Below are 15,806 nucleotides of genomic sequence, written 5' to 3'. Positions count from 1 at the left end.
ATTCCAGCTGCCAGAATCAAATAATCAGGCACAAGTTGGGAAATAAAAATCTTCTCCTACTCAATGTAAATAAGTTAGGAGAGTACAGTGGAAGTGGCACTGACTTGGGGTTTGAATTTTCTCTTGGTTATGCCACCAACTGCCCCTCTGTGTATTTCTGCTTTTAAAGTTATAAGAGAAGAGTGTGGGAGTCAATGATTTTTAAGATTCCTTCCAGCTCTGAATCCTATGATCTAGTATTCAGTGTGATTTTAGACTACTTTGGGCAGAAAGCAGCTCTGCCTTCATATTCATAAGAACCTTCCAGAATTTCATCACTCTCTCTCCCATCTTTTGGAGAATCCCTTACCTTCAGGGTCACACAGTGAGTGCCTTTACCATGCCTTCTGGAAGCTCATGGCTTTCCACTACAGTGTATGGATTCTTCTCTTTCTAGACCATGTAGGCTCGCTATGTTCCAGAATATACCCTGTTTGAAATACTATCTCCATTTCTCTTCACTTCAACTTCAACCCAGGCTCACCTGATTTGCAGTTCCCTTCCCCAGAGCCATACTCTTAGCTAGAGAGCTTTAAAAATTGTGCAATTCAAGAAAATATTCTTTTTGGATAAGATGTCTTCCTTTTAATATGGGCTTAACCCAAAGGAATGGTACCCCAAATAATGGGGAGATACTTACTCACCCAGAACCTTTGGGAGTCCCAATTCACACTCCTAAGCAACTGCCTACATATGAAGTCTGCTTACACCTTCAGGGCATTCAATTCAAGAAACATATATGGAAGCCCAGATATGCACATTTTATTGTTCCAGGCCCTGGGGACATGAAAGGTATGTCACAAAGATAAATAAGACAGTTCTTTCTTTTAAGAAGCTAAAGATTTAGTGGAGCTACAGAATGTTTTTTATCTTAATGGATAGTTTAAAACATTTTTTATTGTGATAAAATATACATATAAATTTTATCATTTTAACCAATTTTAAGTGTGCAATTCAGTAGCATTAAGTACAGTCACAGTGTTGTGATAATATTTTTATCCACAATAACTCATTGAGAGTTATAAGATTGAGTGTATAAAAATGAATGAGTTATCATTTGCACCTTGGAGAGTTTACCTTCTAGATGTGACTTAGCTGAACGAATAAACTGAATGATATAATTGATCAAGAATTTTAAGCGGGGGCTTGCCTGGTGGTGCAGCGGTTAAGTGCGCATGTCTGCTTCAGCGGCCTGGGGTTCACCAGTTTGGATCCCTGGTGCGGACAAGGCACCGCTTGGCAAGCCATGCTGTGGCAGGCGTCCCACATATAAAGTAGAGGAAGATGGACACAGATGTTAGCTCAGGGCCAGTCTTCCTCAGCAAAAAGAGGATTGGCAGCAGATGTTAGCACAAGACTATTCTTCCTCAAAAAAAAAAAAAAAAAGATTTTTAAGGTAGTCTGTCTTCCTTCCTTCTTCTCTCTCTCTCTCTCTTCCATTTTCATTCTGTTCCTAAACTGATCTAAAGTGGCTTACAAAAATATATACAATATAACAGAGTGAAATAAATAGAAATTTGTCAGGGTACACAAGAGTAGGAAAGTGAGATGGAGCCACATGTGAGGTTGGTACAGAAAACCATGCCTTGGAGTCCTTTAAGCACATTAGAGACGGGCTTCAAATTTTATTCTAACCCTCTGAGAGCCAGTTTAGCAGAGACATTCAATCCATTATAAGATTCTTAGTGTCCTGCCTGTGACGTAAAACAGAAACAGGTGCTCATGAGCACATAGCTTTCCTGATACAGAGATCAGAGAGAAAGTTCTCTTGTGCGTTGCAATTGAGAGGATGTGTGTGGTATAATGAACAACATCCATCTGTACGGTCTACACAGCCATGAATCATGATGGACTCTCTCTTATTAACAACCTTTAATACAGACTAATGGCATTGCCTGAAAGGTCAGTTCAGTAAAAATAGCGTGATTCCAGTGCTCAGGTCTCTACTAGCCTGGCCTAATCCAGGGATAAATTTTAGAGGTTCTAGGGGGAGCTAAGGTGAACTAAGATGCTGATATGCATAGTCCTTAAGGTGGCCTCAGCCAACTTGGACACCTGGACACATCACCAGGTTGAATGCCTATAATCCAACAACCACTTCTATTTACCTTAATGTGCCTTACAAATGTTACCATTGTCTGTGTGTGCATGTGACATGAGAAAAGCAGAGAAGTATTGTTTAGGGCTACTTGAGTTTGTGATGATGGAGCCCCATCCTCTATGTCTGAGAGACTGCTAAGTTCTGTCTATGTAAGTGGGAAGGCATAGTGGTGTGATGTGCTCTTCCCAAAGTGGTATTAAGCATAAGCTAAAAGGAGTAGAACCAGATCATGTGGCTTTTAGCTCAACGGAAGTCTTTATCCAATTTATTTCTTCGATTCGTGGGTCTCAATATAACGGCTATCATGGTTTAAGTTCCAGATAGAAATGAACAGGATCTCCATAGAACCATGAAGATTAGCCCATTCGTCATAATTTTTGGCTGTTGAGCATTTCTAGTGAGGGGAAATCCCTCATTATAAGAGTCTTGGTGGGTGACAGGAAACACTGGAGAAGCCATGAGTTGAGGGAGCTCCATCCTTTCCTTGCACATGACTTGGCTAAATGTACATTCAAACTTTAAATCTTAAGTAAGTGGTATACAGATGAATGGACTGGGAGATTTGTTTCTAGGTAGTTGTGGTGGTGATTAGCAGCATTGTCTATGACTGGTGACAGTGTCCAGTGGCAGCAGAGTCAAGTAGCCAGAGAAGTATTCAGCAATGACAGTGGTAGCTCCTATCTGACTATGTCTTTACCTTGGGTTTTGTCTGTTATGTGAGCCTAATTCTACAGCCTTCTTTTAGAACTTCTGAGTTACCAAATATTTTTTCTCATAATTCCATAGTTCCTTTTTTCCTTAAAGTAGCAAGGTTGTAATAAAGAATCTTAATGATAAAGCCCACAATGGATTCTTTCTAATGGAACTAAAAGCTAAGGAAAGGTTACTTTAGTTTGGACCAGTTTCTCCAGAAAGTGATACAGAGGTCAGCCATGAGCAAGGAGTTAGTACCAAATTACTCATGCCTGCCATACCTACCCATAACGCACAGGCCACAGAAACCTAATCTTATCATGGGACAAGAAACACTTGGGAAAGAACATTTAGTTAGCCAATAGGTCTTTAATTTATGAACCTTTAAAAAATTGGATAGCTTCTACTCTGGATCTAACTTGAGAAGTCCACATCTTTAGAGCTGACCAATGCAAATTAAATAATCAAAATCAGAGTCCACATTGACAGGGGTCGTTGAACACTGCTGGGGGGCAGAAACTCATCCCCCAGAAGATTACAGTCAGCTTGAGCTTAATAATCAAGTGGGGAATCCTGGACTGGAGAACAAGCATCCTAAGAATCTGAAGGTGTTCAGGACACCCAGTATCCCCCAAATAAGGCACCTTGGCACACTGACTATTTCAAGCTGAAGGAATTTAAGAAACGGTATGTGCTGGGCCGGCCTGATGTTGCAGCGGTTAAGTTCACACGTTCTGTGTCGGCTGCCCGTGGTTCGCAGGTTTGGATCACAGGTGCGGACCTACACACTGCTTGTCAAGCCATGCTGTGGCAGGTGTCCCACATATAAAGTAGAGGAAGATGGGAACAGATGTTAGATCAGGGCCTGTCTTCCTCAGCAAAATAGAGGAGGATTGTTGGCAGATGTTAGCTCAGGGCTAATCTTCTTTAAAAATAAAAAAGAAATGGTATGTGCAGGAAGGACTTCTGACTTTCCCCTGAGGCAAGTCATAAAACCCTCACATGAGTGGCACCCTCCACTTCATCAAATTTAGCATAAAATCACTGAGGTTGAACCATTTCATTTCCTCACAATGGCTCCCATGTCATGTAAAACTTACATTAAATAAATCTGTATGTTTTTCTCTTATTAACCTGTCTTTTGTTACAGGGGTCCCAGGTGAGAATTTAGAAAGGAGGAGAAAAAAGACATTTTTCCTCCCCCACAAATCATAACATCCAGGTAATTGGCTTTAATTTGAAAAGCTGGAAGAACAATCCTCCCAAATATGCACTTAGACCTGAACTTCAGAAACTTAGCCACCATATTTGCAAATATGGCTGTGTCTGTATACCTCCAATCTATGCCTCCATTTTCATGTGGTCTTCTCCTTTGTGTGCCTCCCTGTATTCTCCTCTTCTGTCTTTTATAAGGACATTTGTCAGTGAATTTAGGCCCTACTCAGGTCATCTAGAATGGTCTTATCTTACCGTATTTGATTTAATTACATCTGCAAAGGTTCTTGTTCCCAATAAGGTCACATTCACAGGTTCTGAGTGGATGTATCTTTTGGAGGGGCCACTACTCAACCCACTACAGCACCATTTGGTCCCCCAGACCTAGGCCTCCACATGAACACAGGATGGTGTTTGTTGGCACCCGGGAGCTGATTGGAGCTGGCACTGGCTGTTTGGGTTCAAGGGCAACTGCTGGAGGCCGCTCTTCTCGAGCTCTTCACAGTCCCTGCTTCCCGGAAGGGCCAGGCTGAGGCAGAGCACTAGGAGCAGGAGCGGGGTAGCTCATTCTGCCTTCTTTCCCAGTGGAGGCTTCTCATTCGTAACACCCTACATGGCAAAATAGAAAGGGGAGCTCCTCATGTCCCTATTTTCTAAAGGCTTTCATCCCTGCTTTTATTTATGGCATTAAAAATAAATTTCTAGCAGCCGGCATGGTGGCATAGTGGTTAAGTTTGCACACTCCACTTTGGCAGCCCAGGGTTCACAGGTTCAGATCCTGGGCTCAGACCTAGCACCGCTTGTCAAGCCATGCTGTGGTGGCATCCCACATAAAAAGAGGAAGATTGGCAGAGATGTTAGCTGAGGGCCATTCCTCCTCACACACACAAAAATATATAAATAATAAATTTCTAATTAGCCCTTATTTCTATGGTTGTTTATTTTAGAGGTTCTTCATATTTATGCATGGAAGAAATTCTTTCAGTATCTCAGGCATGTTAGAATTTAATTTCAACTTGCCACTATTATTTTGTTTCACAGTGTTTATGAGCCCAATCCCTTTCTGACTTTTAAGCATGGTGTTACCTGGCTTTCTTTTTCCTCCATTCCCAGGTCATATTTTTTCTTTACCTTGGAACTAACTCTTGAAGCATGAGATTGACTGTAATGTGCACCCACATTCATTTTTTTCAGAGGAAATGGCAATTTCTGATGTCTTAATATGCAATATGAAGTGTTTGTTAAGTATTATCTCAAGAGGCAGAAGAGGATGTGGAAATTACAGTCAGCTCTTGACTATAGAACGCCGGCATTTTCCTGTTCTCTAGAAACTGTTGAGGGCAGATTGAACAAGAGAAAGGAATCAAAACTCACATCAGCCAACTTGCCACTTGTTATGCTCTCCAGAAAAATATTTTGTGAGGAAAAGCCTAGAGTTATTGACTAATATGAAATTTTCAGTGTGGTCTGTGAATTTCACTCTTTCTGAACCATTCATGTCCCATATCTCCGATGACGGGATGTTAGGCACCACTTTGAGATTCTAATTTTGAAAATTCCTAAAAGATTCCAAAGTCAGAATGAGAGCACATTATGAAGGACGTTAATAGAAATTACAAAAAGTTTGCCCATTATTTATCTCTGTGTATTTCTGGTTTTCAGGAGATCTGTTATTTTTCTTTTTACTCCGGAAAATGATTATCTCCTGGCATAATGTCAGAGTCTCTGGGGGTAACACTGGTGAATCCCAAGAGTAATGATAATGCTTTTTAAAATTTATATTTTAGAATTTTTATTACATATTTTTCAGAACCTTGTTTTTCCATATGAGGGTGTATTTATTTCATAACAAAAGTCAAGCTGACATCCCTCAACTTGTTCGTCAATACTGCTAGAAGGTAATCGAATTCATTTCATATAACTAGGGAATCTCGTTTCTTTGAGTTTTTTTCCCCAGACTTTGTCACTTAGGGAAAATATTCAATCCCTGTGTATTGGATCTCAAATTTCCCACAACAGGACTGTAATACTTGGTCTTTAGCATGAAAGAACACCCATGTTTCAGACGTTGTTTCCAGAATGTATACTGTGCTGAGTGTCAAAAGAATCTGGAAAGACCATTAAAAAACGATATTTCATATCACATTCAGGAAAAACCCTTATTATTTCAGTTAATTTTTGCATTTATTTTATTTGAAAATACGTTGCCACATTGATATTGACAAGATTCAGAACATGTCACCCCACAACAGGGCCCCTTGATATATTGAATATTTTAAGCTGAAGAAGTCTCAGAAAATGTCAGAAGCAGGAAGGTCTCTCTGACCTTCCCCGGCTCTTTTCCCCTGAAACAGGTCATAAGACCCTCATGTGGGAGATGCCCTCCCCCTACTCAGAGGAAGTGAGTGTCCTTATGTCTAAGATGGAGGGAAAGGAATCCAAATACACAGGTCTTGCTAAGTATTCCCAGTTTATTACATTTAACTCATACTCCCTTTGTTCCATCATATTTCTCCACAACTCTCCACTCTCCACCTAACCTGGCATAAAAACACTCAGGTTTAACCATTTCTTCTATTTTTCATTTCTTCTTGAAAGCTCCCATGTCATGTAAAACTTACCTTAAATAAATGTGAATACTTTTCTCCTATTAATCTTTATCAGTTTAATTTTCAGATCTGGCCAGGGACCCTAAGAGAGTCAAGGAAAACTTTTTCTTCCCCTACAATATCAAGGGTTAGTTCATGTTTTATTAAGCAAAAACTTAGAGTCCACTGCCACCAGGCCCAGATAAATAATTTTCTGATTTTCCCTTTTTTTGGAATCTGTGTTTCTAGCTGAATAATTTATTTAAGAGACAGTGTTCATCATCATCATTGTCTTCATATTTTTCACACAGGAATTTTTACCTCTTCCGTAAAGATTGTTCTCTTTTTGCCCAGACTTGGATAAATAGCCATGGGTGTACAGGTCCAAAGTCACTCATCCACTTCCCTATATGTTTGTGAACAGGCTGAATATTTTTTCAAACACTATTTCTGGTCTTTTTAAAAAAATGCTTCCTAGTGATCGTATGCTGGAATTTGTTTTTCAAAGATACCTCAGGTGTTACCAGGAGCATAAATGTTGTTAAAATCCTACCACAAAGAGTTAGAACTTTCCCAATAAATTTCTTCTTTCTCCTTAATCTGGTCAGAGCCAGTTTCTGTTGCTTCAAACAAAAACAACTACCTAATATTGTTTCCAGTCTTGCAGAGTTTGTACTCTAGTAGAGAATATAGGAATGAAACAAATATGATAAATGAGAAAAATTAAAAACTGATATTTTTCCTTAAACTTCCATTTCTTTAAATATTTCTTTTTAAAAATAAATAGCAAGAAGTTTCATGAAGAAACTAAAGGAGGGTGATCGAAAAGAGTGAGACTGGAGTGAGGGCGATCAAAGCAGGCCCTTAGGGAGGTGGCATAGAAGCACCAGAACTGTGGTATTTGAGGGGAAAAGCATCAGGAAGGCAGCCACCGGGGCCTCACGGTAGGAATAAGCTTGGTCCATTGGAGAAAGAGACAGGTGTCTGTGATGAGCGAGTGAGGGGATAGCAGAAAAAATGCACTTAGGTAAAGCTCGGCAGAATCCAGGTCTTGTGGGTCTTGAGAACTATGGTAACGCATTTGAATTTTATTCTAATAGCCACAGGAAGAGACTGGAGCAGCTTATGCAGGGAAATGACAGGATGTAATTTACATTTTAAAAAAGATCTCTCTGTGTAGAGAATGGATTGTAGGGAGGGAGGAACGGGGGAGCGCTTAGGTGACAGTTCCCATAGTTCAGGACAGACGGGAAGGTGGCTTGGACTGGGGTGGCAGAAGCAGCTGTGGCAGGTAGTCAGATTGCGGACACAAGCAATAGGATGATAAGACTTGCTGGTGGATTGGATGTGGATGCTGACGAGAAGAACAAAATCAAGGAGGAATCTTGAGTGTTGGCTTGTGTAACCAGGTAGATAATGGTGCTATTAAGTGAGACGGGGAGGACTGGAGGAGAAACAGATTTTGAGGGAATTGTGAGTTCTGTTTTGGACAAGTTAGGTTTGAGAGGCCTAAAGGACATTCAAGGGGAGACGTGGAGCAGGCAGTGAGAGGTCTAGGCTGAGGATGCAAAAGTGTGAGTCGTCAGCATGAAGCTGGTGTTTAACGTAGTGAGAATGAGGGTTAAAAAAAAAATGAGAAGCAACCTAAGGGTATATAGCCATGGGGAGTTCCAACCCTTAGAGTTGTGGAAGAGAAGGAGGACCTAGTAAAGGACATCAAGGAGTGGCCTGTGAGGTGCAGGAACATCAGACGGATGTGATTCCACCAACTTCTCGGGAAAGAAGTGTTGCAAGAAGAAGGGTGCGGTAGGCTGTGCCAAATGCTGCTGAGAGGTTAAGCAGAATGAGGAGAAAGAAATAATCATAGAATGTGACACAGATCAGATGTCTATGTGGGGGAGGGTGCACTGAGGGAGACTGGCTGTCTCAGCAGGTGGGAATGCAGCCCTGGAAGAAGCAGGCATTCCCCTGACCACACCTTTTTACTTCTAGAGCAAGTCATTTCTTCTGTTGGCTGATGGAATTGTTTTTTTTTTCTTTCCTTCAGACCATCTGTTGCTGTTGGTACTGCACAAAAGGGGACCTGTCTGTCACTCATTTCCCATGTCAAAGGTGAGGCATGAGTGTGGTTGGCATTGGTGTCTTATGCTAGCTGATTTAATCATTACAATATAATCGATTCTCTAGTTGGATGCAATTCACTTCATTCCTCTCCCGTGTACTTATTGCTGGATTCCTTTAAAACTTCTCAAAGGTTTTGTCGACTTAAACCCTTTTCTGAGATATCCTGAGACATTTTGTACAGTATTCTGATGTGTCTTTGGAGTCAGGCTCACCTGGGTTTGAATCCTGGCCTCATCATTTGCTAGCTGTGTGAATGGGGCCATTTTATATAACCCATCTATGCTCCATTCACTCATCAAAAAAACTGGGATACACTTTACAAGCCATCCCATAGGGTTGTTTCGAGGATTAAATGAGACAATCGCTACAATGCCTAGTGCCTAGCACTCAGTAGAGTAAATGATAGTGGTTGTAGCTACGGCTACACAGAAATCCATAATAGATTCATAGAAAATGCTTTGACTCCCTTAAAAATTTGAATCAGGATGCTCCAAGATTGACAGTGAGCGAAGAGTATCTAAAACAAGAGAGACCTTGAGGTTTGACAATCATCGTTGAGCTGCATCCTCCCCTTGAAGATCTCATACTAATTACTGCAGCTCCACATTATCCCCCAAGCGATGGAAGAATCTCTATCCATTGTCAATTGTCAGCATCAGAGGACCAGCGTTGATTTTATCAAGGGAGCAACTGGGTTTCCTGTAGAGATGCAAATGGAAAAGTTAGGTTTGGTGTGTTCCAAGGCTTTATTTGTTCAGTGGAAGAGGGCATTCAATGATCGAATCTGAAGAACAGCTCTAGTTGCATTTAGGAAGGAGGAATGTAATCTAACTGCTTAATTTTTAGACATTCATCTCATTCTGAACCACAAGTGCCATGGGATGCTGGGCAAAATCAATGTCTTTGGTCTTGTTATTAGTTGGCCTTGGGCTTCCCAGAGAAATCTCGGAGCTCTGAGTTCACAGCTTTGCTGGAGACTGACAACTGGAATGAGATGCTCAAGTGATGAACATGAGGAGGAACACATCCCTTTAAGGTAAAAATAGACATAGCTACTAGATCAAGTTGCAAAAGATTAGAGGTGGAAGAACTTTTGAATTTGCTTCCCTGGAGAAAAACCATCATCTAGTGTACATAACTCAAACAGGACTTAATCTCTAAGCAAGTGGCTGAAAGGTGGTCTCAACTTCCTGCACAGAGGTAGAGTTTAGAATCCCCTATGGTGAGTCCAGATAGGAGCATTATCAGGAGTAACTATGGGCTAGTGCAAGGCGCCCTGGATAATTTTGATTAACTTGGGTTCTCTTCTCATGTCTTGACTTTGCCTCCGTGTAGGCACATGGATTTTCCGGCACCTGTTTTACCACATTGGCTGAACATGTGAGCTGAACTAAGTCTGTCAGGAATCTTGTCTACACCTGTCCCTTTGCTTCAAGTGGGCCAGTCAAGGGCAGAACCTGGATTGGTGCAAAACATCTGACTTTAACCAAAACTTCTATTTAGTTTGATTTGGGGGCCTAACTTTATTGCCTTATTTTTCATATTTTCATCTCTAGAATGAATACTTTTGCTTACTATTCTGTTCTTCTAAGGATAAAGCATTTAAGAAAAAAAGAAAAACTTCAAGTTCATTGTAATCATGATAGCAGTGAATTATTTGCTATATGTTATTATCTCCACATTATTCTACCTGGTTATAACTTCCTCTCAAGACTGTTTCCTTGAAAGAATGAAAGAATAGTATAAAAAAGTTTTTTCTGAACCTTTGGAAGCAAAAATGCAAGAGAAAGAGAAATTAAAGTAGCTGATAATCCCATTGAGGAAAATAAGTTTTATTTTGCAGGATGGATGGTATGAACCAACTCTACCAGTGGTAAAACATTTCACAGTGTTTCACTAATGTGGGAATCTTGCAGTATAGTGTTGACAGGTAAGGCCATTGGAAAAAATAATAATTTTTAATTTTTAAAATTATGATTTGATTCTAAATTCATTGTTATCTAGGACCCAGAGTGTTTTCATTTAATGAATATGCAGTGTGAAATTAAAAAATCTAATTTTATTCTATTTTTTGAAACAAATGTGCATACAGCCTACAGACAGTATTTGAGATATGATCACTCATGCTCAGTAGAGTTTTATCCTTTTCTTCAATGGCTTTAAAGACAAAAGATCAAGTATAGCTAAGTTCTAAAGTGAAGAAGACCATTTTCCTGAAACGTTCAAAGAAGCAGTCATCAAGGATGAATTGCTGAAGTAGAAAGACCAAGCTGAGAACACGGCAACAAATGTAGAATGCTGCCATGAAGCTGGTCAATCATTTCAGGAAGAATAGAAATAATATGATGCTAAAAAGCAGATGTTAGTATGTTCTCAGTAGAAAGCAATGGGAATTATGCTGTACCCTGAAGAAGACATTCTATTTTATGGTGATAATGTAAATAACCAAGTTGCGTGAATACATAAAAGTCTATTTGTTTACAATATCAAGAATCAAGAAAAAGAGACTGCAATTCAAACAGAAACAATTCATCCAACCAACCTCTGGAGAAATAGTAGAAGGACACTTTCACTGAAAAAAAGCCCACTAACCCAGGGCTAGAGGGTGGTGGCTCCATAAAGCCAGAAGGGCTGTAAAGAGATTCTGGTGCCAGCACGGACAGGAACTTGCAATCCTCAGAGAAGGCAGTGGCAGCTTTTGCTTTTAACACTTCAAAGGTCCACTTATCATGATATCTTGTTTGATGACTTATTTCCCTGCATCTTGCATCACAGGGGCCCCTGGACTGAGTGGTTCAAGCTGCTCCAATAGTGAGGAGGAACACAGAAGCTCCTTCAAGTTAGAGTCAAGTCTAGCTGTCATTCAATGCCAGGTGAATTGTTTCCCAAGGGCAGAGGCCTTACTAGTGACGCCGACCCGACATAGGTCATTGGAGAATATAGGAGTGACAGTTAGTGGGTGCCTGGTGGTAAGAAATCTCCGCACGGAGGCAGTGAGCTCTCAACCCTGGCACAGCAGTTACAGATGGACCATTGCAGCTCTCAGTAGCTTGTCTGGTTTGGGGAGTGCCATGGGCAAAGCCAGTCCTAAAGATACCCCTTGCCCTTGTGTGCTGAGTAGGAGGAGCCAAGGGACCGTTTCCCATCTGCAAGTTTGCCTGGATGGGTTCAGTGCAGAAGGGCAAAGGCAGTCTACCTTGAGCGTGTACCAGGTGTTTTTCCTTGCTTTTCTCTCAGGGATCGCACTTACACAGCTGGTTGGGAAATAGAGATCCTCCTAAGGACCACTTATTTAAGCTGCTAACAAGCTGCCTGGCTCCTTCATGGAAAGGATCTAGGTTAGCACTCTGACTCTGGTTTCTAGTGATCACTGAGCAGCCTCTTTAACTGGGGAATCACACACTCTAGTGTTATCCACAGAATTTTGCCGTTGACGAACAAGGCTATTGCTTCTCCAAGCTTAACATCTTTCCTTCAGCTAAACCATCTCTACTCTTACATGTCATAAAATGAGTTGAGATTTTGAATGAAATGATCTCCAATGTTCCCTTCAGCTCTCAAATTCTGTATCCCAGCTTGTGACTAAAATGAACTTCATTGTTGTTTGGAAGTCATGATTATGAATTAAAAACCGAACGCCAAGAGAAATCTCACTCTTCAATTACGACGCCGAACTCCTCGCGTTAAGTTGTCCTCTATCCCTGATGATTTTCCTTTTAATTAAAACACAGCCTGATAGGCAGAATCTTGGGGCGCATAAAGCAGTTATGTGATTCATTCAACCATTTGTATGCATGTGTGACCTATTTAGCTTTTAAAATCCTATTTAATGCCAAAAACTACATTAGAGAATTCAAACAAAAGCTCACAGGGAGTCCCATAATGAGACTGTTTTGATTATTCCCGTGATTAGCCCATTTCCCCTCTCTTTAGTAACTTCATTTAGAAAAGTAGTCATTTTAAGAACAAGTAGATTTTCTTTATTGCTTTTCTGGTTTGCTGTGAAATTGGCAAGTGGCCAACCATCTGTGAAACTGCCGTTATTACTATTACTTAAAATTCATCAAACCTCTTCAGGTACTGTGGAAATAATTCTCCTTGCCTACAAAGACAAGGCTAAGAAAGGCATGAACAAGATCCAATGTTGCACAAAAGTAGGTATCAACCTTTTAGCCCCAAATCCCAGAAATGGCATTTGTGGACACTGCTAGGGAAAACGTTGGGTGCAGAATTGCAGAATGGTTTGGATCCACAGCCACAAGCAACTGTTCTTCAGCACCTGAGAATTTACTTCCCCTCCATGAGGAATACGCATTCATTCACGCATGCTTTGATTTATCGTTGAGCATTTGTTGAGATGCATGGGCGTGTTGGCTCCTAATGTAATTTAGTTTGGAATAATTCCAGCAGGACAGCCTTCTTTGCCTCACACGTTTCTCTCCAGCTTTTTTACTTTTTTACACATTTAGCAATGAAACAGTGGTGAAGACGTTTGAGAGATTACCATTGGAACTCTTCTCACTTCTCCACCATCCCGGCCACAGAAGTTTCCAAGGAGGCCTGAACAGTAAGACGGGAAGGTAGGCCGGGGCTGCCCTCCAGGAATGACTCCAATAACAGCCTCACCATTGTGAGCAGGTGGTCGGCTTCATTGATGTTTTACCTCAGACAGTGACATCTAGTGGCAGGAAGGCATGGCTGTCTATTGTGCTGCCAACTTCCCATGGTTAAGGATATACTGGTGGTTTATCTCGTAAAGCCAGGGTGACCACACATCCACCCTGGGACAGACTGGGTCTGTATCTGTTGTCCAGGCATAATTACGAACAGTGCCTGTGTTCACTCTTGAAAGTGTTAACAGATTGGATAACGAATTACACAGCCTACTAATACCCTATGGTAGCTCTCTCATCTGTTAGGTGACCAAACACATTTTTAGCCAGTACTATCACTCTGGGGTAACGAGTTCAGGAAGATCACTCCCCATTGTGTAAAGTAATATTTATCTTTATCTATCCTGAAGTTATCTTTCAAGCATTATGAGATTGTTTCCAGCTCTAACGCTGATGCTGGGTGAACAAGCTCATTTTCATGCGTTTACAGATTTACCCTTATCCACACCAGGCCTTTGTCTGTCCAGATGGAAGCCCCTCATTTTAGTCTATTCCCAGAGACCTCCTCCCTCTGATCATTAGTTTTCCTTGTTAATCAGGCTGCAGTAGTGTTTGGAGGCGACACGTCTGGCTGTCTGAAAATTGACGCACAACGCCTCGTCCTTTCAGGCACTGATGAAAGGCCGTCTGGGAGGTGCAGGGCTTTCCAGCTGTATTATAATTTTTTTGAATTAAACATTTTTGACCACATAGAGAATAAAGGGCAGAGACACTGCCTAGGTGGCCCTTAGTGAGCCCTCTGTCTCTGCTTGCAGAAAGAAAAAAAGAAAAAAAGAAAACCACCAAGAAATCCAAGAAAAAAGGAAGAAAGGAAAGAAAAGAAAGATCAGTGTACATAATTAAGAAGCAATTGTTATAAATTCAAAAACACTATTTGCAAGTAAAAGAAAAACTTTCCTTTGGTGTTTTTTTATCCCAGGGCCAACCCAAAGGGCCAAAATTTTAAGGGTTTACAAAAAATTCCCTGAAAGGGTGCGTTTAAGTGGACTGATGATTTCTTCCTTTCCGAGAACAGGAATTTTAAAAGAAAAAAGTACTCAAGTAGTAGAAGAAAAAAGAGAACATTTTGTAATAGAGTATCTTACCCTTGAACTTTCTATTTCCAGTTTAGAAGTGGGATTCTATTAAAAAAGAGAGTTCTAGTGCCTTCCGTGTGTGAGGTGTTTTGCTAGGCCTGAGAGTAGATACACTGGATCTGATTTCAGATCCTGTTATTTCAGACATTACAATCGTTTTTCTGTGGACTTATCAAGACAACATAATAAATTACGGCTCTCCTGCTGAACTTTACTTGTTTCTTTTTCTTTCATGCTATTTGGCACAAAAATCATTCAAGCACTGCCTTATCTTATCTTTGCAAGAACTTCCCAGCATTTAGGAAATCCAGTTCTTTCTCTTAGAAAATTATAACTCATTGGGGAGACGAGATTAAACATAATGTATGCATATCTTGTGTATACTCTTTGGATCCCAATAATTCAGGATTGTTGGACATTTGGACATAGGCTGGGTTCAACTGTATTTCAACTTTCATCAAAGAGCTTACTAAAAACAAATAAACAAGACTTTGGAGAAAGATTACATTTTTCAAGGATAAATCTTTTTTTAAACTGCGAGTCGCATTTTTCAAGCAAATTATTTATAAGTACATACTGTTCTAACTATTTATAAAAGCAGATCATGATGGGTCTCAACTTAAGAACATGTTATACAGGATCAGTTGGCACTGTTACTTTTTTCCTGAAAAATGAAAATTTTTCTTTTAAAAATGTTTTAAGTATGTAACTCGCTCACACAGTCTTTTCAGCTCACTTAATTTTTGAGGTCTGACTGTGAACACAAATGTCAAGAACATGTGAATTCATATACAATCATCTCTAAGTACTTAAGGGTTGCCGGGTGACTGTAGTTAGTGGCGGAGGGATGCTGATAAGATACTGTGTAAGTTCTGGGCAGAAACATCAATAGTCCTGCTTTATAAAATGTGCTCTGGAAGAATTCTCATCCTTTAAGTCTGGCATTGTGCCAAGAGCAGCATACACAGAACTCTCTTCTTTATGAGAAACTGTTTCTCGGGGGTAAATTTATATTGTCCTGCACGGGTTTTAAATGTGGGCTTGAAGGTTGTAGCCCCAGGGCCTTCTTAAGTAGTCAGGTAAACAATTAGTGTTGCAAATTATAAACGTGTTCAGTTTGGCTTTCTGAAGCTACAGCTCTGAGACCCACTGTGCCCTTCCTAATTTGGAAATATTTTAGTTCTGATTTTTATTTTGACATGTACCCTGCTATCTGCTTTTGTTGCTATTTCTAGCATCCCACGAGAGTTGCTTCCACGGTTGTCATAGTGCAGACAAACACTGAAGAAAACCAAGA

The sequence above is a fragment of the Equus caballus genome, chromosome 10, assembly GCF_041296265.1.
Source record: "Equus caballus isolate H_3958 breed thoroughbred chromosome 10, TB-T2T, whole genome shotgun sequence".
NCBI lineage: Eukaryota > Metazoa > Chordata > Mammalia > Perissodactyla > Equidae > Equus > Equus caballus.
Note: the sequence above shows the minus strand (reverse complement) of the source record.